Source organism: Erythrolamprus reginae, chromosome Z, assembly GCF_031021105.1.
Source record: "Erythrolamprus reginae isolate rEryReg1 chromosome Z, rEryReg1.hap1, whole genome shotgun sequence".
NCBI lineage: Eukaryota > Metazoa > Chordata > Lepidosauria > Squamata > Dipsadidae > Erythrolamprus > Erythrolamprus reginae.
This window is the reverse complement of record NC_091963.1, coordinates 21910126-21926870: the sequence shown is the minus strand read 5'-3', so window position 1 is coordinate 21926870 and position 16745 is coordinate 21910126. Positions and strand designations below refer to the sequence as shown.

The 16745-nt window shown below is 39.8% G+C and overlaps 1 long non-coding RNA gene across 1 annotated transcript; it reads left to right on the top strand.

The window, feature by feature from the left end:
• Nucleotides 1-2015: 2015 nt before the first annotated feature.
• LOC139176005 (uncharacterized) lies at nucleotides 2016-3849 on the top strand. Its single transcript, XR_011560598.1, has 2 exons — nucleotides 2016-2430; nucleotides 2715-3849. It is a non-coding gene; the product is annotated as an uncharacterized lncRNA (long non-coding RNA).
• The last annotated feature ends 12896 nt before the right edge of the window (nucleotides 3850-16745 follow it).

Genomic DNA, 16745 nt, shown 5'->3' with positions numbered 1-16745 from the left:
GTGGTATTTAGGGATAAATCACAGACAATAGTTTCAGATTCCAATAAATCCTGTGCAATTTTGAGGATTTGGGGGTTCAGCGATTTTTTGTAGGATATAGCTCCTCTGCCTCCTCTGCGGGATTCACAGTCTGAGCGGAAAACATGGTAGTTTTTTGATGTGATAATGGAGTATTGGTAGGAAGCATTTAGCCATGTTTCGCATATAAAAATTATATCAAAGTTGGGGGTGTCAAGTAGAAGGAGGAATTCAGACATCTTGTTGACTAAACTTCTAGCATTTAATAGTTTACATTTGAGATTGGTCTTGTGTTGGGGATTGGTTTTGGGGTGGTTAGAGGAAGTAAGGGGCACACTTTCCTATTCTTTGTTTGAGGTGGTAGGGATGTCCATTTGTTGTTGTGGGATGGTGGTCTGGCAGGTGTCAGTTTGATGTTGTGAGATGGTAGGTTGGAAGAAGTTAGACTGGAAGATGTAGGGAGGATAGAGCCAGGGCAGCCACAGAGAAGTCCAACAGCCCCACCAACCTGCATTGCATAGTCGACGGGACCCAAAGGCGGCCAACACTGTGCAATCTTATTGGTCTCTGGGAGGTATAAGGCAGGAGACAGTCCTGTAAATATTCTGGTCCTAAGCCATGTAGGGATTTATAGATAATAACTAACATCTTGAATTGTGCCCGCAGACCAATTGGTAGCCAGTGCAGCTTGTGGCACATAGGTGTTATATGGATGTACCAAGGAACACCCATGGCAGTTTGTGTGGCTGCATTCTGGACTATTTGCAGTCTCCGAACACTCTTCAAGGGTAGCCCCATGTAGAGCGTGTTGCAATAATCAAGACAGGAGGTGATGATGAGTGACTATGCGTAAAGCCTCCTGGTCCAGATAGGGCCGCAAATGGTATACCAGATGAACCTAATCAAAGTTCAATTAAGTAATTAAACTAATCAATTAAAAGGCTTTTAAAAGGATAATGGAACATAGGTCACATATCAAGACCCATATGTGATGTGTGTGTAATCCTCCTCTCCCCCCCCCCCCCATTTTTTATGCATTGACACATTGATCCACTATTGAACGGGTTGATGGGATTGGTACAAAGGATGGGTGCAAACTGCAAAGCTTGTAATATCAAAACGCTGCAGAGAAATTCCATCTTTTTTCCAGGGTAAAAATCGGAATGGTTGAATTGCTTCACTATTAGCCACTAGAACTTCTCACTGGTTGTCTAAGTGACTATTTTCGCAAATTACTACATCTCCTGAAGAGTTTGATTACAGTACAAATATCAGAATTTTTAGCCAGAATCCCAGTAATTAACCATGTGGGAAATGAAAGCTCCCCATGTATTTGGGGAGTACTATTTTGGAGGCCATAGCTTTCCAGCCTAATTTATTAGCCTGCACTATTTCGGCACAAATTTTAGAAAATAATCTCTCTTTTAGAGCAATGGGACCTTCTTCTGATATATATATAAGATTATTTAAAGTTCCTTAGCGACTAGATTTCTGAGGTAAATAAAAAAGCAACAATCCAGAAAGAGATAAAGTCCTTTTTTGGAGGGTGGGTTTAAATGGAATTTAGAAGCCATCTCTTAATACACAGGCGAGCTACAGGATTCTTGAAGTGTCTGGCTTAAGAACAAGACAAAGGACAGCACAAAATGCCCGCTCTCTCCGCTACCCCTAGCGGGCAACGAAACACCACCTGGGAATGAGGTACGTCGCTGAGGCAGCACAGCCCATCCTGAACCTTAAAGCTACCAATCCGCGCTCTTGAGGTCCGGCTGACAGCGGTAGAGGAGGGGACTTTAGAATTCCAAATTAGTATTCCGTTCGTGCCTGCGTGTAACCAGTCAGGAGGAGCTTATAGCCCTGACGTAGATTTAAAGGCGCCGAAAAGAAAAAGAAAAAAGAAAGATGCTCCCTCCCAAGGTTCTGCCCCGCTGCGTCACGCCTGGAGGACGTCACAGGCATCACGCGGTCCAAAGCCAAAGCCGACCTGCGCGACAGACTTTGGCTGATGTCACGTTCGGAACTGAGGGCGGGGTTGACTCGTTGTCCTTTCTCTCGCATCGCGCGTTCGCGGGGAAGGCGTGGCTTGTTGTTGCGTCCCCTGGAGGTGGGGGCTGGGGCAGGTGGCCGGATGAGGTCGGAATTACTTTAGCCCCTCCTCTTCTCCCAAGACCCACCCCCAGCCTTTTGAACACTTCAACTCCCATGAGGCTGTGCTGAATAGGAATTATGGTTCCTTGAACTCATAACTCATCGGAAGAGAACAGGCGGGAGATGGCAGGTCTATATCACATATATTTTTTTTAAAAAGAGTGGCAAGTCGACGGTAGTTCTCAGAGCTCATCCGCTAAATCGCTCTCAAAGGCAGTCTTAACTGGATTCACTCAGAATTCAGTCAGTGAGATTCATTCCCAGGTAAGTACTGATAAAATTGCATGCTAGGATGGCTGTTCTGGAAAAGATTTAAATAGGCGATTGAAAACCTTGTAAAAATAAAAAAAATGTTTAAGTAACCCTTAGTGTCTTTCTCTTGATTTGTTTTGCTTTTTCTTTAATCGTTTGCTTAATAACCTAATGCTGTTGTAGACTAAAGAATGATGGGGTGTTTGCTTGGTTCAGACACATCTAACGACTTCTATTTTTGGGTATTTTTTCTTCTTGCCTTTATGTCTGCTTATCCTTATCCTCATAATTCTCAGGAACTATGAAATTCAGAAGCCACATCGTGTAGAAGAATGTTTCCTGGGTTGGAAGAGCAAGAAAAAGAGACGGTCTTCATTATTTCCTTCCAGGGATAATGGTTAGGGTTTCTTAAAAGCATTAGGCTGCTTTTGGTCTTCTCCCAAATAAGCAAAAGTCATTTTAAATCTTGTTGATTGTACAATACTGATAAAAGATATTCTCAAATGCTCAAAGGCATGGTAGGCAAGAGGCACGTTAGTCTATGGTGGCAAAGGATCATGAATCTGGTAGCATTTTTTCTGACTACAGAATTTTATTAAAGCTGTCATACTCTTACATCTTTCAATCAAAATCAGTTATATAGAAAAAAAGTGCGACCAGATTTTTATGGAACATGTTCAAAGTATAATTTGCATGTTCTGTGTCACTCAGTTCAAATGTGGTAGGTGATGAAGCCTTGCACAAATGTAAATTATAACTACAGTTTATATTGTATTTTCTGTAAATCTGAGTGAATATTATATAGAATCGCATCTTTTGATGTGTTTAGTCTGGAATATCATCCATAAATTAAAAGGTGCCTAGTTCTGGGAACAGAATAGGTTAAAACTCTTCTGCAGTCCTCAGTGATGTATATGAACTTTCCAGATAAACTGGAATAGAATCAACCTCGACAAAGAAGCAATACACTTGCCAGCAGGATCCATGTGGAATTTTCTGGGCATTTCTGTTATTTCTATTAGTAGATCCTGGACTGTTTTCAAAAGAAATTTCCAAATGTTGCAGATGGAGAAATCAAAATGGCCTTGTCAGTGTACAGAGCTGTTAAAAAATAGTCAAAAGCAATATAACATAATAAGTGTATTATTTCCTCGGCATTAACATTTCTGCATGCTCTGTTCTCGTATCTTATGACTTCAATGAGTCTTTATTTGAGTGGAATAAGTCAGCAGTCTTTAAACAAAGAGAGCCCTTTTTAGAGTCTCACAAGCTGTCTGGTCTAGGATTGAATAATAAGGGCACATATGAATAGTTTGAGAATTCTTTTCTAGATTTATTTTGAATGAAAAAAATCATTCCCAAATTCATCTCTAAAATGTTTGCATTGGATCCTTTACTACTAATAATAAAGCTTGGGGAATAAGAACAAAATTTACTTTGAAAGTAGATTCTTAGCACTTGGCATTAAAATTTTTAAAAATGGTTTACTCTTATTACACCAACATCTGTATTTCTGTGGCGTTGAATGGAGCTTGCTTCTAAATGTGTACATGGTTCATGTGTTAAAATTACAGATAATCCTTTTCAGTATTAAATTCTGAGAAAGCAAGAATGTCTATCATTGGACAGGAGAAACGACCCACTCTCATATAAAATGTAAATTGTTAAGGAGAATTATTTATTCTTAGAGAATAAAATCAGGGTACAACTAATTCCACAATGATTATCCCAAATGTTTAGGGAATAATTTTTTAGAAGTCTTTAGCATCCTGCTTTTGAGTAAATCCTCTTCACAAATCACATACACTATTTTTCCTGTTTTTATAAATTGTAATAATAATACATGTCAGGTTTATCATAAGCATACTTTGTCAAGTACGTATTGGTAATATACATACATATAGTTTATATACGCTGCTCAAAAAAATAAAGGGGACACTTAAACAATACAGTATAACTTGAAATCAAACTTCTGTGAAATCAAACTGTCCACTTAGGAAGCAACACTGATTGACAATCAATTTCACATGCTGTTGTGCACATTCAACTTTGTACAGAAAAAAGTATTCAATGAGAATATTTCATTCATTCAGATCTAGGATGTGTTATTTGAGTGTTCCCTTTATTTTTTTGAGCAGTATATATAAGATGAGTATTGATAAGCGAATATTAGAACAGGGGCAGTAGGCACACTGCTGCGTTTATGTACGCCCCTTACTGACCTCTTAAGAATTGGGCGAGACCAATAGTGAACAGTCTAAGGATAAAGGTTTGAGGGTTAGGTGACAAAACCAAAGAGTCAGGTAGTGAGTTCCAGGCATTAAGCACTCTGTTGCCAAAGTCGTATTTTCTATAGTCAACTTTGGAGTTTCAAGTTTACTTGGCAAAGATGAAGAGGAAATGGATTAGAAATAGGCCTAGATTTACTTTTCATTGCCCAGCAATTAATTGTAATAGAAATTGCAACACTACTCTTACAATTAATTACTTTAAACTTCAAGTAATGCCCATATCCCACATTATATAAAGTTATTTCCTCTATTTATAGACACTGTATTTGGGGATATTAGTTTCTCCAGGGGACTCTGTGGTTCCATTTAAATGTGTTTGGTTCAGGCTACAGTATGTAGTTATTAATATGTTTAATAATCAAATCCCAATATTGTAGAATAACATGGTTATCCTACAATAATTTAATTTATTATTTTAATTTAATTTATTAAATTAAATTTACTTAATTTAATTTATTTGATTTATATGCCGCCCAGTCCCATGGGACTACTTCAATAAAAAATGAAATGGTAAAACATATGTGGCATACAGTGGTCCCTCGATCATCGCGAGGGTTCCGTTCCAGGACCCCAAGCGATGATCGATTTTTCGCGAAGTAGCGGTGCGGAAGTAAAAACACCATCTGCGCATGCGCAGATGGTGTTTTTACTTCCACCGCAGCCCGCCCTTCGCCCGCCCACCCCGTTGCTCGCGCCTGGGGTTTCCCCGCGCGCGTGCCGCCCGCCCACCCACGCTGTTGCTGGGGCCGCTTCCCAGCTGGGGAGCGGAGCTGGGGTGTCCCCAAGCGCGCGCGCGTTGCTGGGGCCGCTCCCCAGCTGGGGAGCGGAGCTGGGGTTTCCCCAAGCGCGCGTGCGTTGCTGGGGCCGCTCCCCAGCTGGGGAGCGGAGCTGGGGTGTCCCCCGCGCGTGCCGCTCGCCCGCCCACGCCGTTGCTCGCGCCGCCGCTGGGGTCTTACCGGGGCAAGAGGGGGAAGACCCAGGGAAGCCGCCCAGCTTCCCAGCTGGGGAACTCCACCATCTACGCATGCCTGGCCATAGAAAAAAGGCACGCATGCGCAGATGGTGGAGTTTACTTCCGGGTTGAAAACTCGCGAAATAGCCCTTTCGCAATGCTCGAGGACGCGAAACTCGAGGGTTCACTGTATAATGAAATCTCTGATAAATCTTTTTGCAAAAGTAATGTCTATCTTACGTTTATACATTTAAATTTAATGAGAGCTTTTATTTCATCCTACATTTTTTGATGTTCTGTCTTTTTTTCAAAAGAAACCAAATATGAAATTACAAAGCTACATTTGCTTTAGGAATAAATTCATGTTTACCCCCTATAAAGGTACTTGCACTTGATTACTACATTTGCATAAGCATTGATATTTTATTTTACCCTTTCTTATTTATTTTTCTTGTTTATTGAATTGTGTCTTGCCTTGCTTCACGTCGGTAAATCAGATTACCTTTGCTCCCATACATTGCAATTTTAAAAAATGTGCTATTTGCAGGTATTTGGTTAAAATTCAGCAGAAAAAGCATGGCCATCATCTTTTCCTTTGTAGTAACATAAGCACGCATTTTCAATGCATTATTCGGAACTTACATTTTTCCCATTAATCCAAAAACCAATAAATATGCAATCTTAACAGTGGTGGGTTGCTGTTGGTACGGACTGGTTCGCTTGAACCCGTGGTGGAAAATTGTCCCAGCTCACTGAAGCGGCAGCGATGGAAGGCTGTCCACATCCTTAAATTGGACCTCAGGTCGCTGCTCCTTGAAAGCAGCTGGCCTGCGCAGACAGTCATTTCTCTGATGTGCACTTCTGACACAATGTGAACCAGTAGGGTAGGTAAGTGGAACCCACACCATAACTTTCAGGGAAAGCTCACAGCTGTAAAAATCTCCACATGCTGCTGTTTTTTCCTCTGAAGTCACCAAGGCACTAAAGGCAACAAAGGAGAACAGTGGCTTGCTGCCTGGGAAGATTTTGGAGGACTTGAACACTTCGTTTTGTTTATTTTTTTACAATCAGCTTTTCCTTGAATAACTTCCAATTACAGAAATCACTCAGATTTTTGAAGATCCCCAGACTCGTAGATACAAATGCATGTGTTAAGAGATAACAAAGGTAATTTTCAATATTTGTTTATTTTATTAATCAAATTTGCAAAGCCACTCATTTCACAAAAAACAATCTGGGTGGTGTACAATTAAATAAAACAAAAACAACCATTATGAAAATATTAAAAAGTTAACAAATTACTATTAAAATTAATATGCATGGCACAAAGTACACAGAAAATATATCAATCATCTTGGATGAACATATTGGATCAGGCTGGGTGATATTTATTGTCAGTGATCAGCTAAGAAAAGGCAAAAAGTCCGATTCTAAATAAGGAAATAAGTAAGCACTGTCTAGGTAATTTTATTGTTTTTATGTCTGTTGTATTTCATATTTCAAGGCCAATAAAATGGAGACCTCAGATTAATTACAAACTATCTAGGAATTAATGAATAGGGACATTAGGTTTTTCTGGGTCAGGTTTGTACCCAAACATTGGGCCACAAAATTCACTATTTTTAAAATTATGCTTTCTAAAAATTGTCATAAAACTAGTGTTCCATGAAGCTTTCCCCCCCCTCAAAAATAAACCTTGTGCTTGAATTAGCATTTTACTTTCATCCAACCAGTTTTTCTTTTTTCTAAATTAAAACATTTTTTACAAAATGAAAGTTATGTAAATAGGAAATTTGACAAGCACTGAGCCTAAGGATAACAAGTTATCACCTGAGCTGCAGCAATGTTATACTATACATATTCTTTATGTTTGCAATATAATGCTATGGTGTTCATGGACTCTTGGCTGTAATAGAGGTATTAGAAAACAATAAACTAGCATTACATTTTAAAACTTCAATAACATAATTATTATGACTTTAAGTTCAAAAATGAAATAAAGTAATTCCAATATATCTTAAATCACCAAGAATTATTAAAGACGTTTTGAGGGATATAATTCATAAAACAAGTTGCTAGGGTTACTTATATTGTTTTAACAGATTTCCTCCTTAAAATACTTGGAAAAGTGCACTTGTGATGCTGCTGAATTATCTGTAAACTTTGAAGAATCTCTTCAAAATATTCTCTTGAAAAGCCTGAAATGCTTTGAGGAAATACTTGAATAGATTCTTTATGGAGACCTTCATCAACAATGTTTTTTCTTGTATTTGTGGGGGTTTTGAACACAGTCTTTTTTTAAAAGAAAAAAACTATATGCAAGAGATTGCTATCATAAAACCTAAGGAAAGCAATGGGAGGAAGGGATCATAATAAATATGGAATACAAAAAGCTTTAATTGCATCCTGACATTTTTATCTCCTGATGGCTGCTACTAACACTAATAAATGGTACTGGAATGGGCTACAGAATCTTAACATGTCTAATCTGATTTCATATTCAGGGCTTTAAATATATGTTTCATAAATAAAACAATCAGATATCAATTCTAATTTAATGAAAATTATTTTTCTTTGGGAGAGTGATATCTATAAGATGGCGAATCAATATATCTAAAAATTTCCTTTAATCTGAAAAACAAAATTTGCTATAAAAGATTACCATTTCTAAGCCATAAATATCCAGACCACATCAACAAAGAGTCCTCTCAATTCATAGCCCTTCTTAGAATAAAATTGCCATTATTTGAAGTTGCAAAAGAGAATATTCTACGGTATTGTAGTCTAAAAGGAAAACACCAGGTTAATTTCCTTGGTGATTTTTCATGATTACAGAAGCTTTATTTTAAGTTAGATTTGTCTAGCCTTGATTGCGGTAATGGCATTATATGCATAACACATTCTAATAAACCAGGCATCTACAACCTTATGCCCTTCCTTTGTGTTGCACTGCAATTCCCATCACTTCATGGCAACATCCAACTGTAGAAAGCAGCCATAACCAGCAGTAATTTGACCAAAACTAATATATCCTTTACAATTCCCAAAGGAACCAAAGTGAATATAACAAGTTTAGTAGCATACGTGAGAACAAAACAGCACCATTAGCTATATGTGAATGTAAGTCACTTATGGTGATTTGGCTTTTTCTTCCTTGCAGCTGTGCCCTGCAGTAATGCATATAATGGTGAGATCATCTCAAGTTAAAACATTCTCAATCTTTCCCCTAGTTACACTCTGCAACCTATTCAAGCATATTTTACCAGTGTGGTCACAAATGCAAAAATATTTCTGCCAAAACTAAACCCGTTCACATTTTCACTGACAATATTTCTGGGGCAAAAAGTGATTTTTTCATAAAAGGCTTTATAATCATAACTACCTTTTTCTTTCTTTCTTTCTTTCTTTCTTTCCTTCCTTCCTTCCTTTCTTCCTTCTTTCTTTCTGGTTTTCCGATTCTCCGAACAACTCAAAATTTCTGCTACCAGTTCTCCAGAACCTATCAGAACCTGCTGGATTTTACCCCTGGGACAAAAGGCTGTTACAGAATCGAGTAGTCCTGTTAGAAATATTTTGAAACCTCCCAAAGGGGAGCAAAAGAATCAGACCGTAAAGTGGGTGTGTTGGTTCTTGCTAAGGTTGCATACTTGTTCTGGTTGCAATATCTCTCGCCCATCCTGACCAAAACCAACCAGATACCGTAAATAAAACTGTCAGAATGTAATACAAATTTTGAAGCAGGATTGCTGAATCATACCTCTGAATGGCTCAGGGGACCAATAAAATGCAACATAACCCTGTTTCTAAAAGACAAAAAAACCCAGTGAATTCAAGAAGCCTGGTTGACTGATTTAAAAGGAAGTATTTTTTTTAAAAACGCATGAGAAGAAACAGATTTGAATCCCACTTAGCAACCTTAGTTGCACACACAGATTTGAAAATGTATTCTTCTGGAAATCAGATTTGTTTCCATTTATATTCATAGGGTTCTCATTAAGGAATGCCCTGCATGGAGCCGTGCACATCTACCCCAATTCTGTGTGACAGCTGTTGCTTCAGAGAAGTTAGTCTGTATACCCACGAGGCCCATAATAATTGTATAGCACCAGGGTCTTTTTCCTCTTGTTCAAAGCAACAGAAAACTACAAAGTGATGTTTCAATGAGGCAGAAAGAAAGAAAGAAAATCCTTCTGTATATCATTCACTATCTTCAGCAAACAACTGTTCCTTATTTGCCAAATTAGTGCTATAATGAAGTCCAAATGTTCCTCCCTCCCCCTTTACAACAGCTTCATCTGAAATCTGATGCTGAGAAGGGGTTCTGTCCTCTGGTGACCTTTTCCTTTCCTGCCTCTTGCAGCCCACCAACTTTTCAGTTGCAAACCACTGTAAAACAGCAACAGTTGCAGGAGTTATCACTCTTTACTCACCTGGAGGTCTGCTTGCCATATTGATGGAGGAGATTCTGGATATGGGAATCCATTATACTGTCTGAGCTCAGGTCAGGAGTAAACTGTATATTTTCATGAGATTGGGTGTTGGTAATTGTTCTGTCTGGGTTCCCCCAGACGTCAACACCAACTAAAAAGAGTAGCCAGACACGCTGGTAAAAAGCAAAGTCATTTTATATCTTTGAAAACAAACACAGATAACAAAAACTGTTCTTATAAACTGGAATGCTGTGAAACTTCACAGAAGAGTCACGACGGCCAGACAATACAACAGGCTTCTTGCTGGCACACACACCACTGTAGATAATAAAACCCACGCCTCCCCCAAGTTTTCAGCCTTCGAGGCCACAAGCCAGAATCAGAGACGCCAAGGATCGAAGCAAGGTCACAGGACTCCCAAAAGATAACTCTCCACAATACAGGAAGGGCGGGCCTGCCTTTTCAACCTTTCTGAGGAGAACCACACCCAAACCCAGCTGTTGCCTATTAGGGATGGAAATACCTGGCTAATTGTCCCCTTCGTTCTGCTGCCCTTCTCTGCCTCATATCTATGATGGCTTGTGCGTTCTCATCTAATGACTCCAGGCTACTCGCTGGGGAGAGCTCCCCCCCGGGGGTCTCAGGCTGTTCTCCCTCCTCCTCGTCCTGACATTCCTCTTCCCTGTCTGCCTGGTCCTCCTCCTCCTCCTGTTCCTCGTCCTCCCCCTCTGAGCATGGAGCCGGCAGAGTTCCAGCCGTTCCCTGAGGAGCCTCAGACTGAATCACAACAGTAATGAAGTGAGCCCCCTACCCCAGCTGAAGACTTAGGTGCTCGACAGTTTTTTCTCTAGAGGATTATTTTGCAAAATCCAGCCAACGCTCCTGTGTGTCTCCGTTTATAAAGCTTCTCTTGGAATGAACTAAACTAAAGCAAATACCTGTCATAAGAACGTGGAATAAAAAAACAGGTGAAATCACACAACTTTTGTTTATTCGACTTCCATCAGTGTGTTTCTAAACCCAGATAGAATTTTGCTCTGGGTAAAATCCAAATGTCAGACTCAGCTGTAGAAACAAACCACAAGGCAGCAGGTAGAAGCATTCGCAAAGAGCTTCCAAAATGTTGAACTACAACATGGCTATTGTCTCGCCTTATCAAAATAGTTCTGTTCCTTAGTTCAAACCCAATGCGTGTTAAACTTGGCAATTATAAGATGCGTGGACCACAACTCCCAGAATTCCCTACCCACCTCAACTTCCAGAATTCCCTACCCACCATTCTGGGGCTGGCAGTCCACATGTTTTAAAGATTCTGAATTTTTTTTGGGGGGGGATCTGCCCTTGTTCAACCAGAAGATACCCTTTGACTAAAAACCAATAATTTGAAGTTACGACAGTAGAAAAAAGTGATTTACATCCTTCAGTCATGTGATTATTATTTGTGTTTGGCAACTTTTTTCACCACGAGAAGCCTCTAGCTGCCACTCTTTTTTGGTGCGAGTGGCCTCCAGACGCAACCTATTTGCTGAACCGAGGTGGCGGCCACTGCTGGCAAAAAGACACCAGTCGGAGGCAGTTTGTGGTGGCAAGCAGTGTTCCCTCTAATTTTTTGGGGGGGTGGGCGGAAAAGTATAGTGTCTGAGCGGCAGTCCCTTTGGGACTGGGCGGCACAGAAATATTAAATAAATAAATAAACAAACAAACAAATAAAAAACCCACCCTGTTTTGCCTCAGAGAATATCAAAATAAAATACTGTACTGTGTGTCTATAACAGTGAGCTCATAATAGGGCAACTCTATCAATATCAAAATGCCACTTAAATAGTTGAGCTAGTTTCAAACTAGATTTTGATTTTCTTTCTCTCTTCCTTACTCCCATTCTTTTTCTTTCTCTTTTCCTTCCTCTCTTTTTTCTATCTGTTTCTCTCTCTTCCTCTCTTCCTCTCTCTCTCCTTCCCTCTCACTCTTTCCCTCTCGGCTTCTGGGCAGGTTTGGAAAACTCTGAGTTGATGATAATTTTTAAGTGAGCGATTGCTCACTGCTCAGCTTAGAGGGAACTATGGTGGCAGGTGGCAGTAGCTGGAAGTCCCTCATCAGTGATGGGCTCCTACGGGTACGGTCAAGTATGTAGAACTGGTAGAATTTTTTTTTTCCCGTTTGGATTCTGGGTGTGGCTTGCCTATTGCAGTAAATGAGGTTGAATGTGTATAATTTTAGAAGAGTGTGTGTGTGTGCGTTTGTATACATACATATACAGTTTATATAGTAGATAATATATATTTTTGTGTGCCTGTGTATAATATATATGTATACATATGGCATATATACATAGAATTAAATAGTATATTTTGGGTGTTCAGTAATAGTAAATAGATAGGGAAATTGTTTCTCTTTGAGGCGAGGAGAGGTGAGGTAATCCTAACCCAAACCCTTGACGTGAGTGATGTTAAGTGAGGGTGGTAGCATTGTATTCTATAACTTCCTGAAATTGATTTATTGTAAAACAGTTTGATGTTGTTGTTATAATTTTTATTGTACTGTGATTGGAGATAAAAAATAAAATAAAAAATGAAAAAAATAATTTGCAAAAAGTTGGCCACCTTTAAGCCAGTCACATGACCTTTAAGCCACCACCAGTCAGATGATCATCACTCCAGCCTGGTCACAGGGCCGGCAAGCCATACCCACAAAATAAGGTTCAACCACAGTGTAGTAGTAAAAATGTTTGCAGCCCTTCTGGAGGCTGCAGCCCTTCTGGAGACTGGAGGCTACTAATTTGGAAACTTCAGATCGTGTAGAATGCAGCTGCGAGAGCAATCATGGGCTTCCCCAGGTATGCCCATGTTACACCAACACTCCGCAATCTGCATTGGTTACCAATCAGTTTCCAGTCACAATTCAAAGTGTTGCTTATGACCTATAAAGCCCTTCATGGCATCGGACCAGAATATCTCCGGGACCATCTTCTGCCGCACAAATCCCAGCGACCGGTTAGGTCCCACAGAGTTGGCCTTCTCCGGGTCCTGTCAACTAAACAATGTTGTTTGGCGGGACCCAGGGGAAGAGCCTTCTCTGTGGCGGCCCCGACCCTCTGGAACCAGCTCCCCCCGGAAATTAAAAGTGCCCCCACCCTCCTTGCCTTTCGTAAACGTCTTAAAACCCACCTCTGCCGTCAGGCATGGGGGAACTGAGACATCTCCCCCGGGCCTATACAGTTTATACATGGTATGTTTGTATGTATGTTTGCTTTTAATAATGGGGTTTTTAGTGTTTTTTAAATTATTAGATTTGTTTTTACATTGTCTTTATTATTGCTGTGAGCCACCCCGAGTCTACGGAGAGGGGCGGCATACAAATCGAATGAATGAATGAATGAATGAATGAATGAATGAATGAATGAATGAATGAATGAATAAAGCCAGCAAAGAGGCAGAAAATGGAGGACCCTCACGCTGACAAAGAGGCAGATGCTGCTGCCTCAGTTCATGCTGGCATAGAGACAGCGGTTAGTGCAGGCCACTTACATGGGCAAAGAAGCGGCAGCTGAGGCCTCTCCAACTGGCAAAGAGGCAGCGGCCATTTCCTTGGTTCACATCAGCAAAGATGGAGGCCCCTCATGCTGGTAAAGAGTCAGTGGCTGTTGCAGGCTGCTCATGCTGTCAAAGAAGTGACAGCTGCCTCCTTGGTTTGGTCCAACAAAGAGGCAATGACTGCAGGCTGCACATGCCAGCAAACAGGCCAAGGAAAATTTACCAGGCAGGCAGGGAACTGGACCATGTGGGTGGCAGCAGACAATGGCAAAGGAAGGCTCAGTAGGGAGCAGGGTCATGTGGAAGGTTGGGGCTAAGGTAGGCAAGTAGACTGGGCCACGAGGGCCATATGGTCGAGGCGGACAAGGGAGCTAGAGAGCCACATCCAAGGTGAGCGAGGTGAGATAAGGGGTGACTGGGAGAAGTGAGGCAGGTGAGGCACTGTGGGCAGGATCAGGCAGTGATGCAATTAGCCAGTTCTTTAAACTGCACAAAAAAATTATTGAATATTTTTATTCATTTTTATAATATCAATAACAAAAGAACATACACACAACACACAACATCTAACAATGTGCTCAGTGTTTAAGTGCCCACCACCAGACAACATTCATACCCCTCCACCAAAATGGGGGGTGTATTTTGTATATAGCATTTTAACTCAAGAGCAATACTGTATCTCTGTTTACATATTATAAAGTGATTCTAATTTATTCTTTATAGCTTGGTCTCGAATTCTACTGACCACATATCCCCTTACCTTGTCCCATCATCCCATCAGTTCCTGCAGCTTGGTTTCATTAGCTGAATCCATCCTCTTATCCATAATCTCAAACTGAATGTGCGCTATCATGTAGCGATACCAATTTTTTATTGTCTATTTTGTCGCATTCTTCCAGCCTAGGACTATTACCGCTTGAGCGCTTTCTATCACTGCTTCTTTTATTTCTCTAAGTTCTCCCATCTCGTTCCTTTTAACCAATACCGCCATTTCCTTTGTAATTGTCCATCGTGTGTTTAACATCCTATTAGCATCCTCCTGCACTTCTTTTCATAAACTGCGCAAACATTTAACAACCAGTTCATACAAACCAGTACAAACCAGCTCAATCCCACCTCTGGCTTAATGGCTGTGGCAAAAATGCTTGTAAAATCGGATATCATCACATGTTGTTTCATTTAATGAATACAGTGCTTTAAAATTAGATTTCCCCATGCCCACTATAGTCATAAATCAAGGATTATCTATAAATACCAAACAATACCTTTATGGGTATGATGGGAAGCTAGTGCCCTGTAAGGTTTTTATGTGACCCGTAGCTAACTCCTTATTTACAGCTGAGTCAGGACAGCAATTGACTGAAGCTACGAAAGAAGACTTAATGTTTCATTTTTACCAGTGGTCCCTTGCAGGCCTCGAGAGATCAGAAATAGTCTGGAAACAAAACAAGTTCCCACTCATGGGGACTTTTGTCCGTATGTCTATATTCCTTCTCTTTCCCATAAAATTTAGAATAGATTTACTCTTACATTGCATCTATGTATTAAATGCTATCCTACTATCTTGAAGCTTCTGAGTTTTTTTTTAACCATTTAGATAATAATTCACTGGTGAACCTCTGCTGTCAGGCGATGAGGTTTTGCACCAAGCAGTAGCTACTAAAAAGGAATTGCGGGAAAGGGAGAAAAAGGCAAGTCACTGTGTTTACCCAACAGGTTTTTACAACTGTCTGTCTTACACCTTTCCTAATAAAAAATATCAGGGATGAACTGAACCTACTTTTCTGCTCTGAATTATATTCAGCACATGCGGGCCTGATCTCTGCCCTTTAAACCTGCATTCTTTCCATCCCTTCCATTTTTTTAAAGGTGTCGAACCCGTCAGGTTATAATCTTTTGAGGCAATGACATATCTCTACAGTTTATCCTTTTCCTCTTGTACTCAGACTTTGAGAGAAATAAGCAGAGAGATCTGCTTTCCCTGATATTTTTTTTAATGTACTGGCCATGCAATGCTTTGTCTTCTCATGCTTCCATTCTGTTCTTCACTTGGTCTTTTTTTGTAGGCTAGTTTGGTCTCTCCAGTAATCAGTAAGCCTTCCTGGCATACTAACTTCAGTACATCATCTTCGTGGTCCTTCAGATATTGTCAAAGCCCTTTTTTCTTCTTCAACCATCTGATGTGCTTGCAACCTTTCAAGTCAACCTATTTGCCATGGTAGGTAGAATTTGTCAATGTCATTGCGAGCATGAAAGACGTATTTCATTGTCATTATTTTTCTGGTCTACCTGTCCCTTGATTTTAGTTCTGCTTGAGTCCAGTTGACTATTCCTGCTGTCTGCATATCTAATGACTGGTGTTGTCCAGGTGTCAATTGCCTTGATGGTATTTCATCCATTGAGTTTGGAAGGCACTCTGGTGCATTTATGCACGACCCTTAGTGACCTCTTAAGAGGTACCACTTCTTCCAGTATCACACCTAATTCTGTTCAATTTCATGCATAATAATAATAATAATAATAATAATAATAATAATAATAATAATAATAATTTCATCCATTGAGTTTGGAAGGCACTCTGGTGCATTTATGTACAACCCTTACTAACCTCTTAGGAGGTATCACTTCTTCCAGTATTACACCTAATTCTGTTCAATTTCATGCATAATAATAATAATAATAATAATAATAATAATAATAATAATAATAATAATTTCATCCATTGAGTTTGGAAGGCACTCTGGTGCATTTATGTACAACCCTTACTAACCTCTTAGGAGGTACCACTTCTTCCAGTATCACACCTAATTCTGTTCAATTTCATGCATAATAATAATAATAATAATAATAATAATAATAATAATAATAATAATAATAATTTCATCCATTGAGTTTGGAAGGCACTCTAGTGCATTTATGCACGACCCTTACTGACCTCTTAGGAGGTACCACGTCTTCTAGTATCACACCTAATTCTGTTCAATTTCATGCATAATAATAATAATAATAATAATAATAATAATAATAATAATAATAATAATAATAATAATTTCATCCATTGAGTTTGGAAGGCACTCTGGTGCATTTATGTACAACCCTTACTAACCTCTTAGGAGGTACCACT